Raw genomic sequence first — 13,946 nt, 5'->3', positions numbered from 1 at the left:
TCTTCTTCTTCACCTACGAACGACAATTACCAGAAATCTTCACCAGAAATCGACAACAACAACTTCGAATCTTCACCAGAAATCGACAACAATCGAAAAATCAACAGATTCAACACTTAATCTTCTTCTGTGAACTTCCTAGGTATGAATATTTTAGGGGTTTTGTTTTTTCTCACTTAATCAAGGAGAATAGAAGTTACTCTAAATACTTGAATATAAAGCGGATTTAAACCCGTTTAAACCCATACCCGCCCAACCCGTAGCGGACGGGTAATAAAACCCGCCCACTGTTTGTGGGTGCGGGGTTGGTTATGAAAAGAAAAACCCGCAGTCTGTGGGTGCGAGGTTGGTTTTAGCTTATACCCGCCCATACCCGCCCATGTGCAGCCCTAATTAGAAGTGCGTGAACCGCCATTCCAAAACCCTAATACTTGAAATTTCTTCAACAATGTTTCGAAGGTGTCCCTCAATCAAGGGCATTGTACAAGAGAATAAGGGTATGGGTTTTGATCCTGACAAACACTGCATTTCTTAATGTTGATTTGGGAGGCAAAGTTGAATGCTTACAGTCACGGGAAATGGGGTTGGTCAGAAGAACCAATTCGAGAAGTCTTTCTTGGAAAAGTATGAGGAAGAAGCTCCTGAACTGTCAAAAGGTAAACATGCTTGTAGGTAGTCTGAAATTTCTTAGTCTTTCCCAATTTTGGATAGGCTAATTTTATGTGTGAAAAGAATGAATTTCAGCTGTAGAAAAGCACGATCTGGCAGTTTAGGAAAGGGAAATTTGTGGTTTGTTGTTTGGTTTGTAAGTTTATGAGCTTATTTAGACTCCAGTGAACCTCTAAACCAAATTGAGAATCAGTTATTAATTACAATTTGATTCTTGGAAAGCTCTTAAGCTTCTTCCATTTTTGGATGAGTATCTTAGTGTGTAAGGTTTTGATTGTCGACGAATCCTTGTATTTAGGAAGGGATGTATAAATTAAGTGAAGCATTTTCGATGAGAGTTCTAATTAGATTACCATGGTAATTTGTATATTCCCACAATTTTAATCTCTTGGAGAGAATGAGAGAATTGTGATGCCAATTGGATTATCCTGATGAAATGTTGTTCTTTTTGTCTCCTTCAGGTCAAAGAACTCCCACTAGAAATTGTCGGTTGATGTAGATGTAACGGCTCAAATAAATGAAGATTTTTCAAAATTTCTCTGGAAAGGTAATTTCCTCTTAAACCTTCCTCCAGGCTGATCCGCGTTCCACAACACTCTCCGAGCACCCATAAATTTAAGATATTGATGGGTGCAAACTTTGCACACAGCCACACCTCTCATTCTCACGAGAATCATGATTCTCTGGCATCATCTCTAAGTGCAATTTACTGACCTCTCGAAAACAACCTGCTAAATTTTTGCGCCACTTAGAAATGAAAAGCTGATATATATCTCAATTTTTGTGTGTTTTAGTTTGGATTTTTCGTATAAAAATGCCCTAGTTCACTTCAAGCTAAACTACGGCTAATCTTTTTTATTTCTCTTTGACTTTCAGTCAACTACTTCTATGTTCTGGGTGTGTTTCCATCTCTAGTAGACCATATGACACTGAAGGTAGACAAGGTTAACATGTGTAGTTGAAAAGGATTAAATAAGCAGTTATGGACCATTCCGTAAATCTTATGCAGGCAAACTGCTTACTGACACACACACACACACACACAAGTAAACCACGACAGTGCTACACTTCCCCCACTCATGTCCCCCACACTTTTCCACCATGAGGTGTCAAATTTTAGACCCTTGATGAGATTAGCAGGGGGCCCTTTTCTGTGGCATTAGACCACTATCTCCATGACATCTCATGGTGGAAAATTGTGGGGGACATGGGTGGAGGTTAGCTAGCATTTTCGAGTACACCATGAACTGTCATCTTTCCTTGCTAAATGCTTAAAGAGTTTGACCGAGTGCTGTTATGTCAGTAATAAGTGTGTCTTCAGTGAAGTTGAATCGAGCTTTATGCATTTGCAATATTTTATTTTAACAATGACTGAACAAATTTTATCTCAGTGAACATTGTTCATTATACTGACTCGTGCAAAATGATTTATAACTCACGGGCGATGAAAGTATTGCACTCCCCTCATTATTTAGGTATTCTCAAATATTGGAACCTTGAAATTCTTAAGCTTCGATATGGTCCTGACATCTCGTATACGTACCCTCTTATGAGGAGGCCTCATGTCTTTAGTATACACAATTTGAGGATTTCAGAAATTTGGATCTTATGGATTCGTATTATATGAACACTGAAGTTTTTCTAGCTACACATGATCTTGATTTGGAATTGCAGTATTGTACTTTTATCTAACTCGTCATGCCTTTGTTAGAGTTTTGTTAGGGTAGGCGTAGTTTGAAGATATGTTGCACGGTGCATTAAAGGAAGGACACTTTTCAATTGTAAGAAGTTTGTTTGTTTAATCCTTCCTACCTTTAACTTATAAGGACCCATGATTTCATTTTTAAGAAGTTTGTTTGTTTAATCGTTCCTATCTTAAACTTATAAGGACCCATGATTTCATTATTCATTTTTTTTGTTCATGTGCATCTTCCTGTTGTGCTTTTAGTTGGAAATTTTGTATCTTTTCGTTTACTAGTAAGTTTCTTTTTCTATACCGCTAGCTGACCCTTCGTCCAGTTAATGCATTTTAGGAGGATAATCATCCGTTCTGCATCAAACTCAAGGACGCTTCAATAACTACAGATATAACAGTATATTGAGCTGAGGATTTTAAGCATACCATACTCGGATACTTCAACCATTTCCTGTCAATTCTTAGGTCACGGCCGAAATAGTAGATGGACTAATAATGTATGTGGTGGATAAGCAGCTATTTTTTGAAGTTCAGTCATGTTTTCAGCAAAGTCAGTTTGATGATAGATACTCAAGTCTACCATTTCTTAGCAACTTGTGAATGTCTTAGGGGAAATTCTAGGGAAAATTTAGTGACAACTTTTCTCACACAATTTGATTGGAAAATGAAATGAAGGAGATGAAGAAACAGGAAGATATGGAAGAGGAGGAAGAAAAGAAGAAAGAGAAAAATGGTTTGGTTTGCATAATTCGTATGAGCAGAGTCGGAAATGGTGTTTTCATAGGATGTCTAGCTGTTCGTAGTAATATTATCGACTGGGAGATGACTCCACAGAGAGCAACATTTCTCGAAGGTATAATATTCTTTAAGTTTAAATTAGATCTTAATATTTATTATCTTGTTTTTCCTGCGTAACTTGAAATTGAGGGATTAGGTTCCAGCTTTTAGATAACATGAAAGAGATTTCCTGATAGCGTGCTTACATATATGTTGTGTTCTAATCTTTTATCTTCTTCTGCTAAGAGACAGCACCCCCACGAGCACTAAAAACAACATAATCAGCTATGAAGTTGTGTTACTTTATGTAAAACTAGTTAAATTCCTTTATTTGCTTGTACCATTTTGAGTATATATTGCAAGAACATCCGACTGCTTGGGCTAGAATTTGTGTAACAGAATTTTTGCGTCTATGTCTTCTGTGATATCTGGACGTCTTTGTAATATTTATGCAGGTTTGAGGAGAAGCTAATTATACACACCTGAAGAGTTATATCTAAAGGTCAGGGGTCCTTGTCATTATGGGCCCCAAGGAGAAGTCATTAGTGCTGATGCAGTTAACCATGAGACAACGCTACTTTATCTTCCAGATTGTCAAATGCGGATTGAAAACGTTTCTGAATTGAACGAAAAAATAATTTCTCTCCTGTTTTCGCTATAGGTTCACATAAATGGTATATAGCAATCAACCCCTTCCCTGTACTAGTATTATATCTATCTTAAAATTTCTGCTGTAATCAATACTCAAACTCTGCTTCTCAGAAAATCTGCTTGTTTACTGAGTTTATACGATCTATTATGGGCACCACAGCTGGTTCTCTGTGGTTATGACCTTTCAGCTGAAGAGAAGGTGCATATTTACACAGTTTGACCTTTCAGTTGACATTCTCAAAATCGCTTTGATGTTCTTTACATGGTTCTTATACAGCATATGCTGGCCGACTTTGCTAAAATATCTGGTGTAACCATCTCTGTACCCTTGAAGCCAAATGTGACGGTTTGATTATATCAACTGATAAGAGGGGTGCTTGCGACCACACTTTTAAATTCCTCAAGTCCATCTTAGATGGGAAACGGGTTCTCAAAGTGGATTATAAGTTCTCATAGTTGCATTCTTTTCCTTACTCACATAACGTCAGTTTAACAAGGAATTCTAAATTAAATTTAACTGGTTTCATACGCCATTTTGCTTTTTCCAATTCTTTTTATTCAGTTATGTGGATGCAATTTGTGTTCCTGTGCAGGGATTAAAGCGATTTGTCTATAAAGAGCCTTATGAAGTTGGACTGATAATCATGGATGTCAAGATGGGCCTCGTAATGGTAGATTTCAAGTCAGTAAATGGGTAACTAACTTTTTACTCTGCCCATATGAGATTTTCTGATATTTTTTTTGTTCTAATTAGAGGTTCATATGTCAGAACAAAATCGTAGCATCTGAAACATATTATATTTGTTTTGGCATTTTGGTTCATCTTCCCCAGTCCCCTGCTTGTTAAGCATTCAATGAAGATTGATATCTTTTGTGCAGGCACCAAAACTGTTCAGTGAAGTGGTGGCTTTGTTCCTTCGTATAAAAAAATTCTTGAGAATTCTTTAGTTGCCGGAGCTATAATACTGACAATGAACCTGCATGCAATGCAAAAAACATGTACCTGTATGCAATGGAATTAGGAGGCTTTCCATGCCAACACACAATTTGCACAAACTGCATGTTGGCGTGGAAGGCGTCCTATTGGTACTTGTAAACCAAGTTGATGAAGATTACCCAGTACGTGAAAGTGAGTTTGGGCTTTCTGTGTGAATCAAAGGTACCTCATCTCAGCTTGGTAATTTTTTATCAAATTAGTTCAGGCATAGTTTAAAACCCAAGACTTTTCCCTTAGTCCTACTATGATGTCTAATCCTATTATATTTGAAATGCAGGCTCTATATTATGTCCGTCCGCTGGATTATGTTAACATATCTAATCTTCAATGTAAGTTGGAAGGACAGGCAAATGAGTCATCTGTGCGTAAACTGCTCAATAAGATGGCTTATGATGGATTTATGGAAGACTAGGTAATATAACCAAGATTACTCACTTTTCTCAATTCAAAATTCAAGTTTTACAACAAAAATCTTATGTATACTTTCATAGGTAAATGTGTCTTTCGATCTGATTTGCCTTGTTCTTAATTCTGTGGTTCAATTAAACATTTCATAACATAAATTCTTATATCAAATAGGCAATGGAGATTAGTGGTCTCCACTCTGTTGGTTCTGTTCTTACAAGGACTCGAGAAAGATCAGTTGATGCTCATTAGAATGGATCGTCTAGAATTCAGGGGCAAACAACACACCCATCCACAGAAATGAGGTTTAACTCCTCTGCTTGTTCCATGTTCAGCTTATATATTACAGCTCGTCCAGCAACTTTATGTGTCCTATGTTTTGATATGCAGCAGGGTCAAGGAAGACTGGTATACCAGGGAATGATAAGCATAATGGTATGGATGGGAGAAGGGGAGGATTCATCAACTGCGGTAAGGGTGATGACACCCTCTTCAGTCGTCACAGCCAGGAAAAGTGCTCCAAGAAAACTACCTCGGTATATATTCGATCCTAAACTAATATTCAACTGTAATAGACTATCGTCCTTACTAATTTCCTATCTGATCATTTCTGTACTCATACTTATTCAGTTTTACTGTTGGTTGCAGGTGAAAGAACCTATCCTTCAAAACATGAAGCGTAAGAAGTATCAAGGTAGCGTGTTGGAGCGACAGATTACTGAAATGGAAAGAGGAATAGCATATAAAGTTGTGGTGAATGTAAATGACCAAGTCGGAAACAGGCATTAGTGCTTCTTACTGTTTCAGAGCATTTGTTGCTAATGTAAATTCTTACATTTAAAATCCCTACATAATAATTGCATGTTTAAGTGAATGAATAATATTTGGCCGTTGCTTAGTAGGTGGTTTTAGCTTACAAAATCAGCTCCACAAAGTGCACTCATTTGTAGCTGACAGCTTAAGCCTAGACTGGAATATGTTTGTGAACGATAGATATCTCAGGGTTCCTGGAGAGGTTCATATATTCCTGTGGATGGGGTTCCTTAGGTCTTGAGGATAGTCTTACCAATGCAGATTCCTGGAGAAAGTGTGGTTATATGCAATGGGTCTCGTAGTGAACAAGTTGACAGTAAAGCAGGGAGTTGACAAGTACAAAAATATTGATCATGCATTCATACTCATGTTTGAGCAAATGTTGCCAAAAAGGACCAAAATAGGGCCCAACCGGATTCGAACTGCTGACCTCTTGATCTGCAGTAAAATGCTCGACCACTGAGCGATGGACCCATTTGTAAACGGATTAGTGATTTCTAGTGAATTTCAATTTCGCATTTTATCAGAGAGAAACACTGACGTTGGACAGTTGGAATGGAAACGCGAAAGATGGATACAAAATTGGCTGTTAACCTAAAAACAACAACCCTGTTATAGGTGCGGCATATTCTATTAGAGGGGCGGCAAGTATGATAGTAATGTCCCTCTTATTAGTTAGAGGGTGTAAATTGACTAGATTACTCTCTCCAATTTTTAACCTAATAGAATCAGAAAAATCATAAAATCTTTTTGATTTTTTCATCTTCTCTTCTCCTCTCCTCCTCCATTAAAATTGAAATTTCATCGTCCTCGATTAATCAGCGATTTGAAAAATTGATAATCGTTGATTGAAAACTATATTTCGAAAAGACCCAGTTATGGTTTAGTTTATTGTGTTTGATTTAAATTAGTTTTATATCAAAAACTAGGGTTTTGGATCAAAATTGAAATTTCTGTGTTGCATGTGAGTTACGGTTAGTAATAACTCCAATTGGAACCGTAACTATAGATTTGGTTGATGTTACGGTTCATTTAACTCAAATACCAACCGTAAGTTCTTGATTTTGAGATAAAATGTTCAGTTACGAAATTTTTTTGCAACCGTAAATTACTTACGGTTGGTCTCGTTACTTAAGTTACGAACCGTAAGTTGTCCTGCATGTTTCTTTTTTTTTTTTACGGTTTGTAATTTTATCACTGTTATCAACCGTATTTGAGTTACGACTTGTAACTCAAATTATCTTACCAACCGTAGGTTAGTTACGGTTGATCCCGATGCATTAGTTACCAACTGTAATTTGTTACGGTTGCTATATGTTGTCATTCTACCAACCGTAACTGGTATTACGATTGGGTTTTCCCCAAATTGAACCAGTTACGGTTGGTATTCGATATTTTTGGAACCGTAACTAAGAGTTACGGTTGGTAACGAGCTAAATTCCAACCGTAAGTTCTTCTGAAATTTTAAAAGTTTCTATTTTTTACGTACTTTAGATAATTTTGAGCGACAAAAAGCTAATGGGAACTAATTTAGAGATTCATCCATCTCAAATTTGTCACTGGAATCACTCATTTTGGTTGAGTGAATCAAAATCTAGGGTTTCACAAATATCACAAAAGTTTTTCTTTTCTTCTCCTCTAAACTTTTTTTTTTAAACTCTAAAAATCTGATTTTGATTTGTTTTAGAGTTAATATAAGTGAAATTTGATTATCAACACTAAACTAGTTTATCAACACTAAACTATGTAGGGGTTGATTAGTCATTAAGGGGCACTTCGAATTACCATGTTGACCCTTTTTGTCCTATTCACTGCCGCCCCTCCAATGGAATCCGCCGCCCCTTTAACAGGATTGAAAAACAAACAGTACTTGAGCCATTTAGCCATATCACAATCGCACTGATCAAAAATTGCAGAAGAAGGAAATTAGCTTTTAACTACCATACCATACACCAGAATCGAACAGACTACACAAAAAATTTCTTTCTTGCTTGCTATAAGAATTTTGACCACAAAACCAGAAAATCAAGTTCAGTACTGCTCGATAATCTCAGCAAGCAGAGTTGGAAATGTGTTTAAGTTCAGTACTCCTAATCCGTTCTGTTGGTTTCTGAAAACAGTTTACTTTTAGGAATACATCCTTTTCTACATGTCTCTCTCTCTATATAGAAACCAGTTTTCTTTTAGGAATACATCTTTTTCTCCATGTCTCTCTCTCTATATATATACACACATAACACTCACGTATAGAGAGCGGCCAATATTCATGTTCATTGGTAAGTCTAACATTAACAATTCAACTTTGGATTTTGAGAGCTTTATTTTAGTTATATTGATTGATGGAGAATCTTAATGACGACGAGAGATTAGAAATCTTTACTCGTCTCCCTCCCGAGCAACTTTTGAAGTGCAAACTTGTTTGCAAAAGCTGGGAAAATCTCGGAACACATAAAAAAGTGGGACTTCTTTTCTCGATTCAACCATCCGTTCGTGGCAAAAACCTTCAACTTTACTTTGGAGATTATGTTGAAATTTTTAGCATGTGTAGTTCTAGTGGGGTGGAGTTCACGTACAATAATCTTACGAAGATCAATCATCCGGTCGTTAGCAACCGATGCAATACGTTCGTGGATAGGATGGTTGGTTCTTGCAATGGTTTCGTTTGCTTCAATGTACCTCATCACGAAGTTGACGATCCTGTCTACATCTGCAATCCTGTCACTACAGAATACATCAACCTTTCAAGGTCAAAGCATAAATATGGCTAGAGGTGTAAATTGGGATGTATCAGCACGAGCACATCCCAGCCCAGCATACTAAAATCTGAGCCCAACCCAGCACGCTAAAATCTGAGCCCAGCCCAGGCCAACCCAGCACGTGATTTAGCCCGACACGGCCCAGCACGTTAGTTTCATGGGATGTGCTGGGTTAGCCTAGTCGGCACAGTAGCACAGCACAACATGCATCACGGATAAGCACGTGGCCTAGCACAACACAACACGTTAAGAAAGCACGTCATAGCATGCACAGGTACACCATATAACAAGCATAATACATCACATTTTGTGTATATTTCACATAAGAGTCACTATTCTAGCTAATTTTTGACATTTTATGCTAACTTATTTTTATAACAACACATATAATACCTTAATATTTGGAAAATATATTCAATATCGTTGTTATAATGCCATTACCCATAGTTGACTAGTAGAACATTAATTTACATGACAATGATCCAATTTTATATTTGATGGGCTATTTCCTTTTATTGAATAAACTTGTTAATTTTACTTAAAATAATTTCAAATGATATGTTGTCTATTTAAATTTTCGTGAAAATGTCCGACTTAATGTATACGTTAAGTGATTTCAAATTGTCTATAGCACGTGTGCCAGCACGGCACAACACAACACGTTTAATCGTGTGATGTGCCTGTGGGTTCTGTCGTGCCTAGCTTTTGACTAGTAAAGCACAGCGCCGCACAACACGTTTAAATCGTTGGCATAGCACAGAACAATTTAATGTATACGTTAAGTGATTTCAAATTGTCTATAGCACGTGTGCCAGCACGGCACAACACAACACGTTTAATCGTGTGATGTGCCTGTGGGTTCTGTCGTGCCTAGCTTTTGACCAGTAAAGCACAGCGCCGCACAACACGTTTAAATCGTTGGCATAGCACAGAACGACACATGGCACGTGAAGCACGTGACTTCATGTGCCGGGCCGGCACGTTTTACACCTCTAAATATGGCTATGTAGTGAGTGGATTCGGCTACCATCCTTCGATTGACAAGTACAAGGTCATTCGGATCCATTATCCAACATTATATAATTATGAACAAGACCCGGGCATCAAAGGGTCGGTCGAGGTATATACACTTGGGAGCGGCACTGGATGGAGAAGCATTGGAGAAGAAGTGACGTATAAATTTTACAGGAGTGCCGTCCTTGCAACGGATCACTCTATTGGCTAGACTAAAAGCAAAAGAAGATTATGGATTTTGATTTGGCAGATGAAAAGTTCTGATTGCTCCCAACTGTGCCAAACTGTTTCAACGATAATAAGAAGGCCGGATATCAAATGAAGGTATTGGGAGGGGGTTTATGTCTTGTTCATTTAGGTTAATCTAGTGTAAGACTAGAGTGTCAGCAGTTAGTTAGAGAATGCTTTTCACCTGACAGTTAATAGCTGTTACATGCTGTAATTACTATGAGCTGTCATGTTGACTTTTAATCTTATCTTTCTTGGTCTTTAAATAAGCTTGTACTCTATCTGGTTTTAGTAATGAAAAGATTAGAGAATTTTTCCTTCGACTTTGTGCTTCTAACATGGTATCATAGCCATCCCTGATCACCAAAACCTAAAACAATCAAAAAAAAAAAATCAATCAAACTTTTCAATACAATTTCTTTCAAGATCTTCAACTGTGTCATCTTTTTATTAAATTTTCTCATCAAATCTCAAATCTATTAACCAATGAATCCATTAAAATCTTCTTCAAATCCTTTAAAACTCAGTATTTCTTCTCCTGCAAAGCTTAATTCAACCAATTTTGTCCTCTGGAAATCTCAGATAGTTTGATTGGTAAAGAGCTTTGATTTATACAAATATGTGGATGGATCTACACTAGCACCACCAGAGTTTGTTCGAGATCCAATTACTCAAACTCCAATCGAAAATCCTGATTATCTTGAATGGATTCACCAAGATCAGCTTCTTCTCTCTTGGCTTATTTCTTGCCTATCTGATGAAACACATTTTTCAATTGTTGGAAGTACTTCATCTTTAACTGCTTGACAAACACTGGAGAACAACTATAATTCATCCGTTAAATCTCGTCTGATGCAACTCAAGAACGATTTACAACATTTACGCAAAGGAAATGAATCAATGCAAGTTTATTTCAGTCGTGCTAAGTCTATTGATCATCAACTTGCTCAAGTAAGTAGACCTGTTCTGATGAAGATCTTGTTTTTCACATTTTGAATGGCTTACCATCATAGTTCAACGTTTTCCGCATTGCAATCAACACTCAGCAACTTAAGAGTCTTGAAACAATCTCCTCCAATGATATTCTAAGTTTACTCTTAAGTGAAGAATATCTAGTAGTTGAATCTCAAACTGATGTTCCAATTGCATCTGCAAATCTTGCTCATAATAATGTACCCTCACAAATTTCATCTGAATCCCCATATTCATCACCAAATCAACAATATAGAGTGTCTTCTGATTGGTATTCTGGTCATTATACTGGTGGATTTCACTTTAGAGGAGGAAGATTTGAGAGAGGAGGTTTTAGAGGAGGCAGATTTGATAGAGGACGTTTTCGTGGTAATTTTAGAGGAGGTAGATTTGATAGAGGAATTTTTCGTGGTGGTTATGGTGCTAGACATTCAAATTTCTTTCCTCATCTTTCATCCTCATCACAGATTGTTTGCCAAATTTGCATCAAACTTGGTCATCTTGCACTGGAATGTAGATTTAGGTATCACAAAAGTGCCTCAGATTACACACAAGCTCACAATGTCTACTTTGATGATGGTTCTTATGACACCTTTTATGATGATTATTGGCCTTAAGAAACTGAATCTTATGCAGTTTACAATGAATATTACCCATCTTCTTTTCCTTCTACTAGTGGTGAAAACTGGACACCAGACTCTGGAGCTACTTATCATATTAAAAATGATTTGGGTAGTCTCAATCTCCACTCAGAGTATCAAAGAGCAGAGTAGGTGAAAGTTGGCAATGGAGCAGGTTTGTCTATTCACCACATTGGGAATTCTCATTTCTCCACTGGTTCTTCTAACTTTATTATGAACAATGTTCTTCATGTGCCTGATATGTCGAAAAAGATGCTTTCTGTTCTTCAGTTTACAAAAGACAATAACTGCTATTTTGAGTTTCATCCTTCTCATGTTTGTGTTAAGGATCTTCATATTCACAAGGAACTGCTACAGGGAGGTATTAGGAATGGACTATATGATCTCAACTTTGATTCTCCTACATTTAATGCCTTTGTTTCAACTACTTCTTCTTCAAAAGCTTGGTACCAAAGGCTTGGACATCCATCATTCAGAACTTTGAAGCATATATTGTCTGAAGTTGATGCTTCTATTTTAGCTCATCTGAGTCCTTCACTTTGTACTGAATGTCAGTTAGCCAAGTCCCATAGTCTGCCTTACTCTAGTTCAGTTAATAAAGCTTCTTATGGTTCATTGGATCTTATCCATTCTGATATATGGTGTTCTCCTGTGAAGTCTGTCAATGGTTTTAAGTATTATGTGAGCTTTGTTGATACATTTAGCAGATTCACATGGCTGTACCCTTTGGCTAATAAATCAGAAGTATTTTCTACTTTTTAAACATTCAAGGCTCATGTTAAAAATTATTTTGGCACAACAATTAAGATGCTACAAAATGATTGGGGAAGTGAATATAGAAATGTTTCTTCTTTTCTAACAAATTATGAGGTACTTCACAGAGTAAGTTGTCGTCATGAGCACCAGCAAAATGGTACCACAGAAAGAAAGCACAGGCATATAGTGGAAACTGGACTTTCTTTATTAAATCATGCTTCAATGCCTTCATCCTTCTGGTCTTATGCTTTTGAGACTGCTAATTATCTCATCAACAGGATGCCAACTCCAGTTCTAGGTAATTCTACACCACTAGAGGCTCTTTATGCTGAGTCTCCAGATTACAAATTTCTTAAAATCTTTGGATGTGCTTGCTATCCCTGTATTAGACCTTACAATAAGCATAAACTCGAAAATAGATCTGTCAAGTATCTTTTTCTTGGCTATAGCAGCATGCATAAGGGGTATAGATGTTTGAATCCTTCTACAAATAAGCTTATCATATCCAACAATGTAGTATTTGATGAAACCGAATTTCCTTATAAAACATTTGTTTGTGTTGCTCCTACCCAAGCACCCACTTCCACCACTGTATCCATATCATCTTCATCCTCACTTCATTTGGATCAGACTGTTATTAATCCTGCTCCACCTCCACCTTCACCACCTTCACCACCAATTTCATCACCACCTCCATCTACATCTACCTCTCCACCTACTTCATCTCAGTTGCCATCTCCACTTCCACCTCCACCACCTACTTCAACTTCATATGCTCCTCCAATTCCTTACACTAACTCTCACTCTATGATTACAAGAAGTAAAAATGGCATTTCAAAACCCTCAGCTTTTACAGCTATCTCTGCTGAATCTATGGATACTCCTACTACCTTTGCAGAAGACAACAAAATTCCAGTTTGGAGAACTGGCATGTGTGAAGAAATATATGCTCTTATTCAAAATGGTTCTTGGGCATATGTTCCCTTTAGACCTGGAATGAATGTTATTGGATGAAAATGGGTGTTTAGATTGAAAAAGAATGTTGATGGCTCTCTTCAAAGATGCAAGGCCAGAGTGGTGGCCAAAGAATATAACCAAGTGGAGGGTATTGATTATGAGGACACATTTAGTCCAGTAGTGAAGCCCACAACAATAAGATTAATAATCTTTGTTGCTTTGTTTAAAGGGTGGTCTATCATGCAACTAGATGTGAAGAATGCTTTTCTTCATGGATTTCTTAATGAGGAGGTTTACATGCAGCAACCTCCTGGCTTCATCAATAAGGATTTCCCTACTCATGTATGTAAACTAAAGAAATATTTATATGGTCTCAAACAAGCTCCTAGAGCTTGGTTTGAGAGACTAAGTGTTTTTCTTACTTCTCAAGGCTTTCTCTCTTCTAAGACAGACACCTCCTTGTTTTCCAAAGTCTCCTCTACTGCATCTCTTTATGTGCTCATTTATGTTGATGATATATTAGTCAAAGGTAGTTCTGACTCTGCAATTCAGTCCCTCATTGCTTCTTTGGGGTCAGAATTTGCAATCAAAGACTTGGGTACTCTTCAGTTCTT

At 37.2% G+C, this 13,946-nt stretch overlaps 1 long non-coding RNA gene across 2 annotated transcripts; it reads left to right on the top strand.

Moving 5' to 3' along the window:
• The first annotated feature begins 466 nt into the window (after window positions 1-466).
• LOC113327007 lies at window positions 467-6,088 on the top strand. Of its 2 annotated transcripts, none has more exons than XR_003348677.1 (10): window positions 467-656; window positions 1,131-1,216; window positions 2,689-3,218; window positions 3,598-3,816; window positions 4,387-4,487; window positions 4,673-4,952; window positions 5,068-5,202; window positions 5,370-5,500; window positions 5,589-5,731; window positions 5,844-6,088. It is a non-coding gene; the product is annotated as an uncharacterized LOC113327007 (long non-coding RNA). The 2 variants fall into 2 exon arrangements; XR_003348676.1 differs by having other exon boundaries at window positions 5,586-5,731.
• Window positions 6,089-13,946: the final 7,858 nt, after the last annotated feature.

Source organism: Papaver somniferum, unplaced genomic scaffold (assembly GCF_003573695.1).
Source record: "Papaver somniferum cultivar HN1 unplaced genomic scaffold, ASM357369v1 unplaced-scaffold_10, whole genome shotgun sequence".
Lineage (NCBI taxonomy): Eukaryota > Viridiplantae > Streptophyta > Magnoliopsida > Ranunculales > Papaveraceae > Papaver > Papaver somniferum.
The sequence above is the reverse complement of the archived record's forward strand: the minus strand, read 5'-3'. Positions and strand labels throughout refer to the sequence as shown.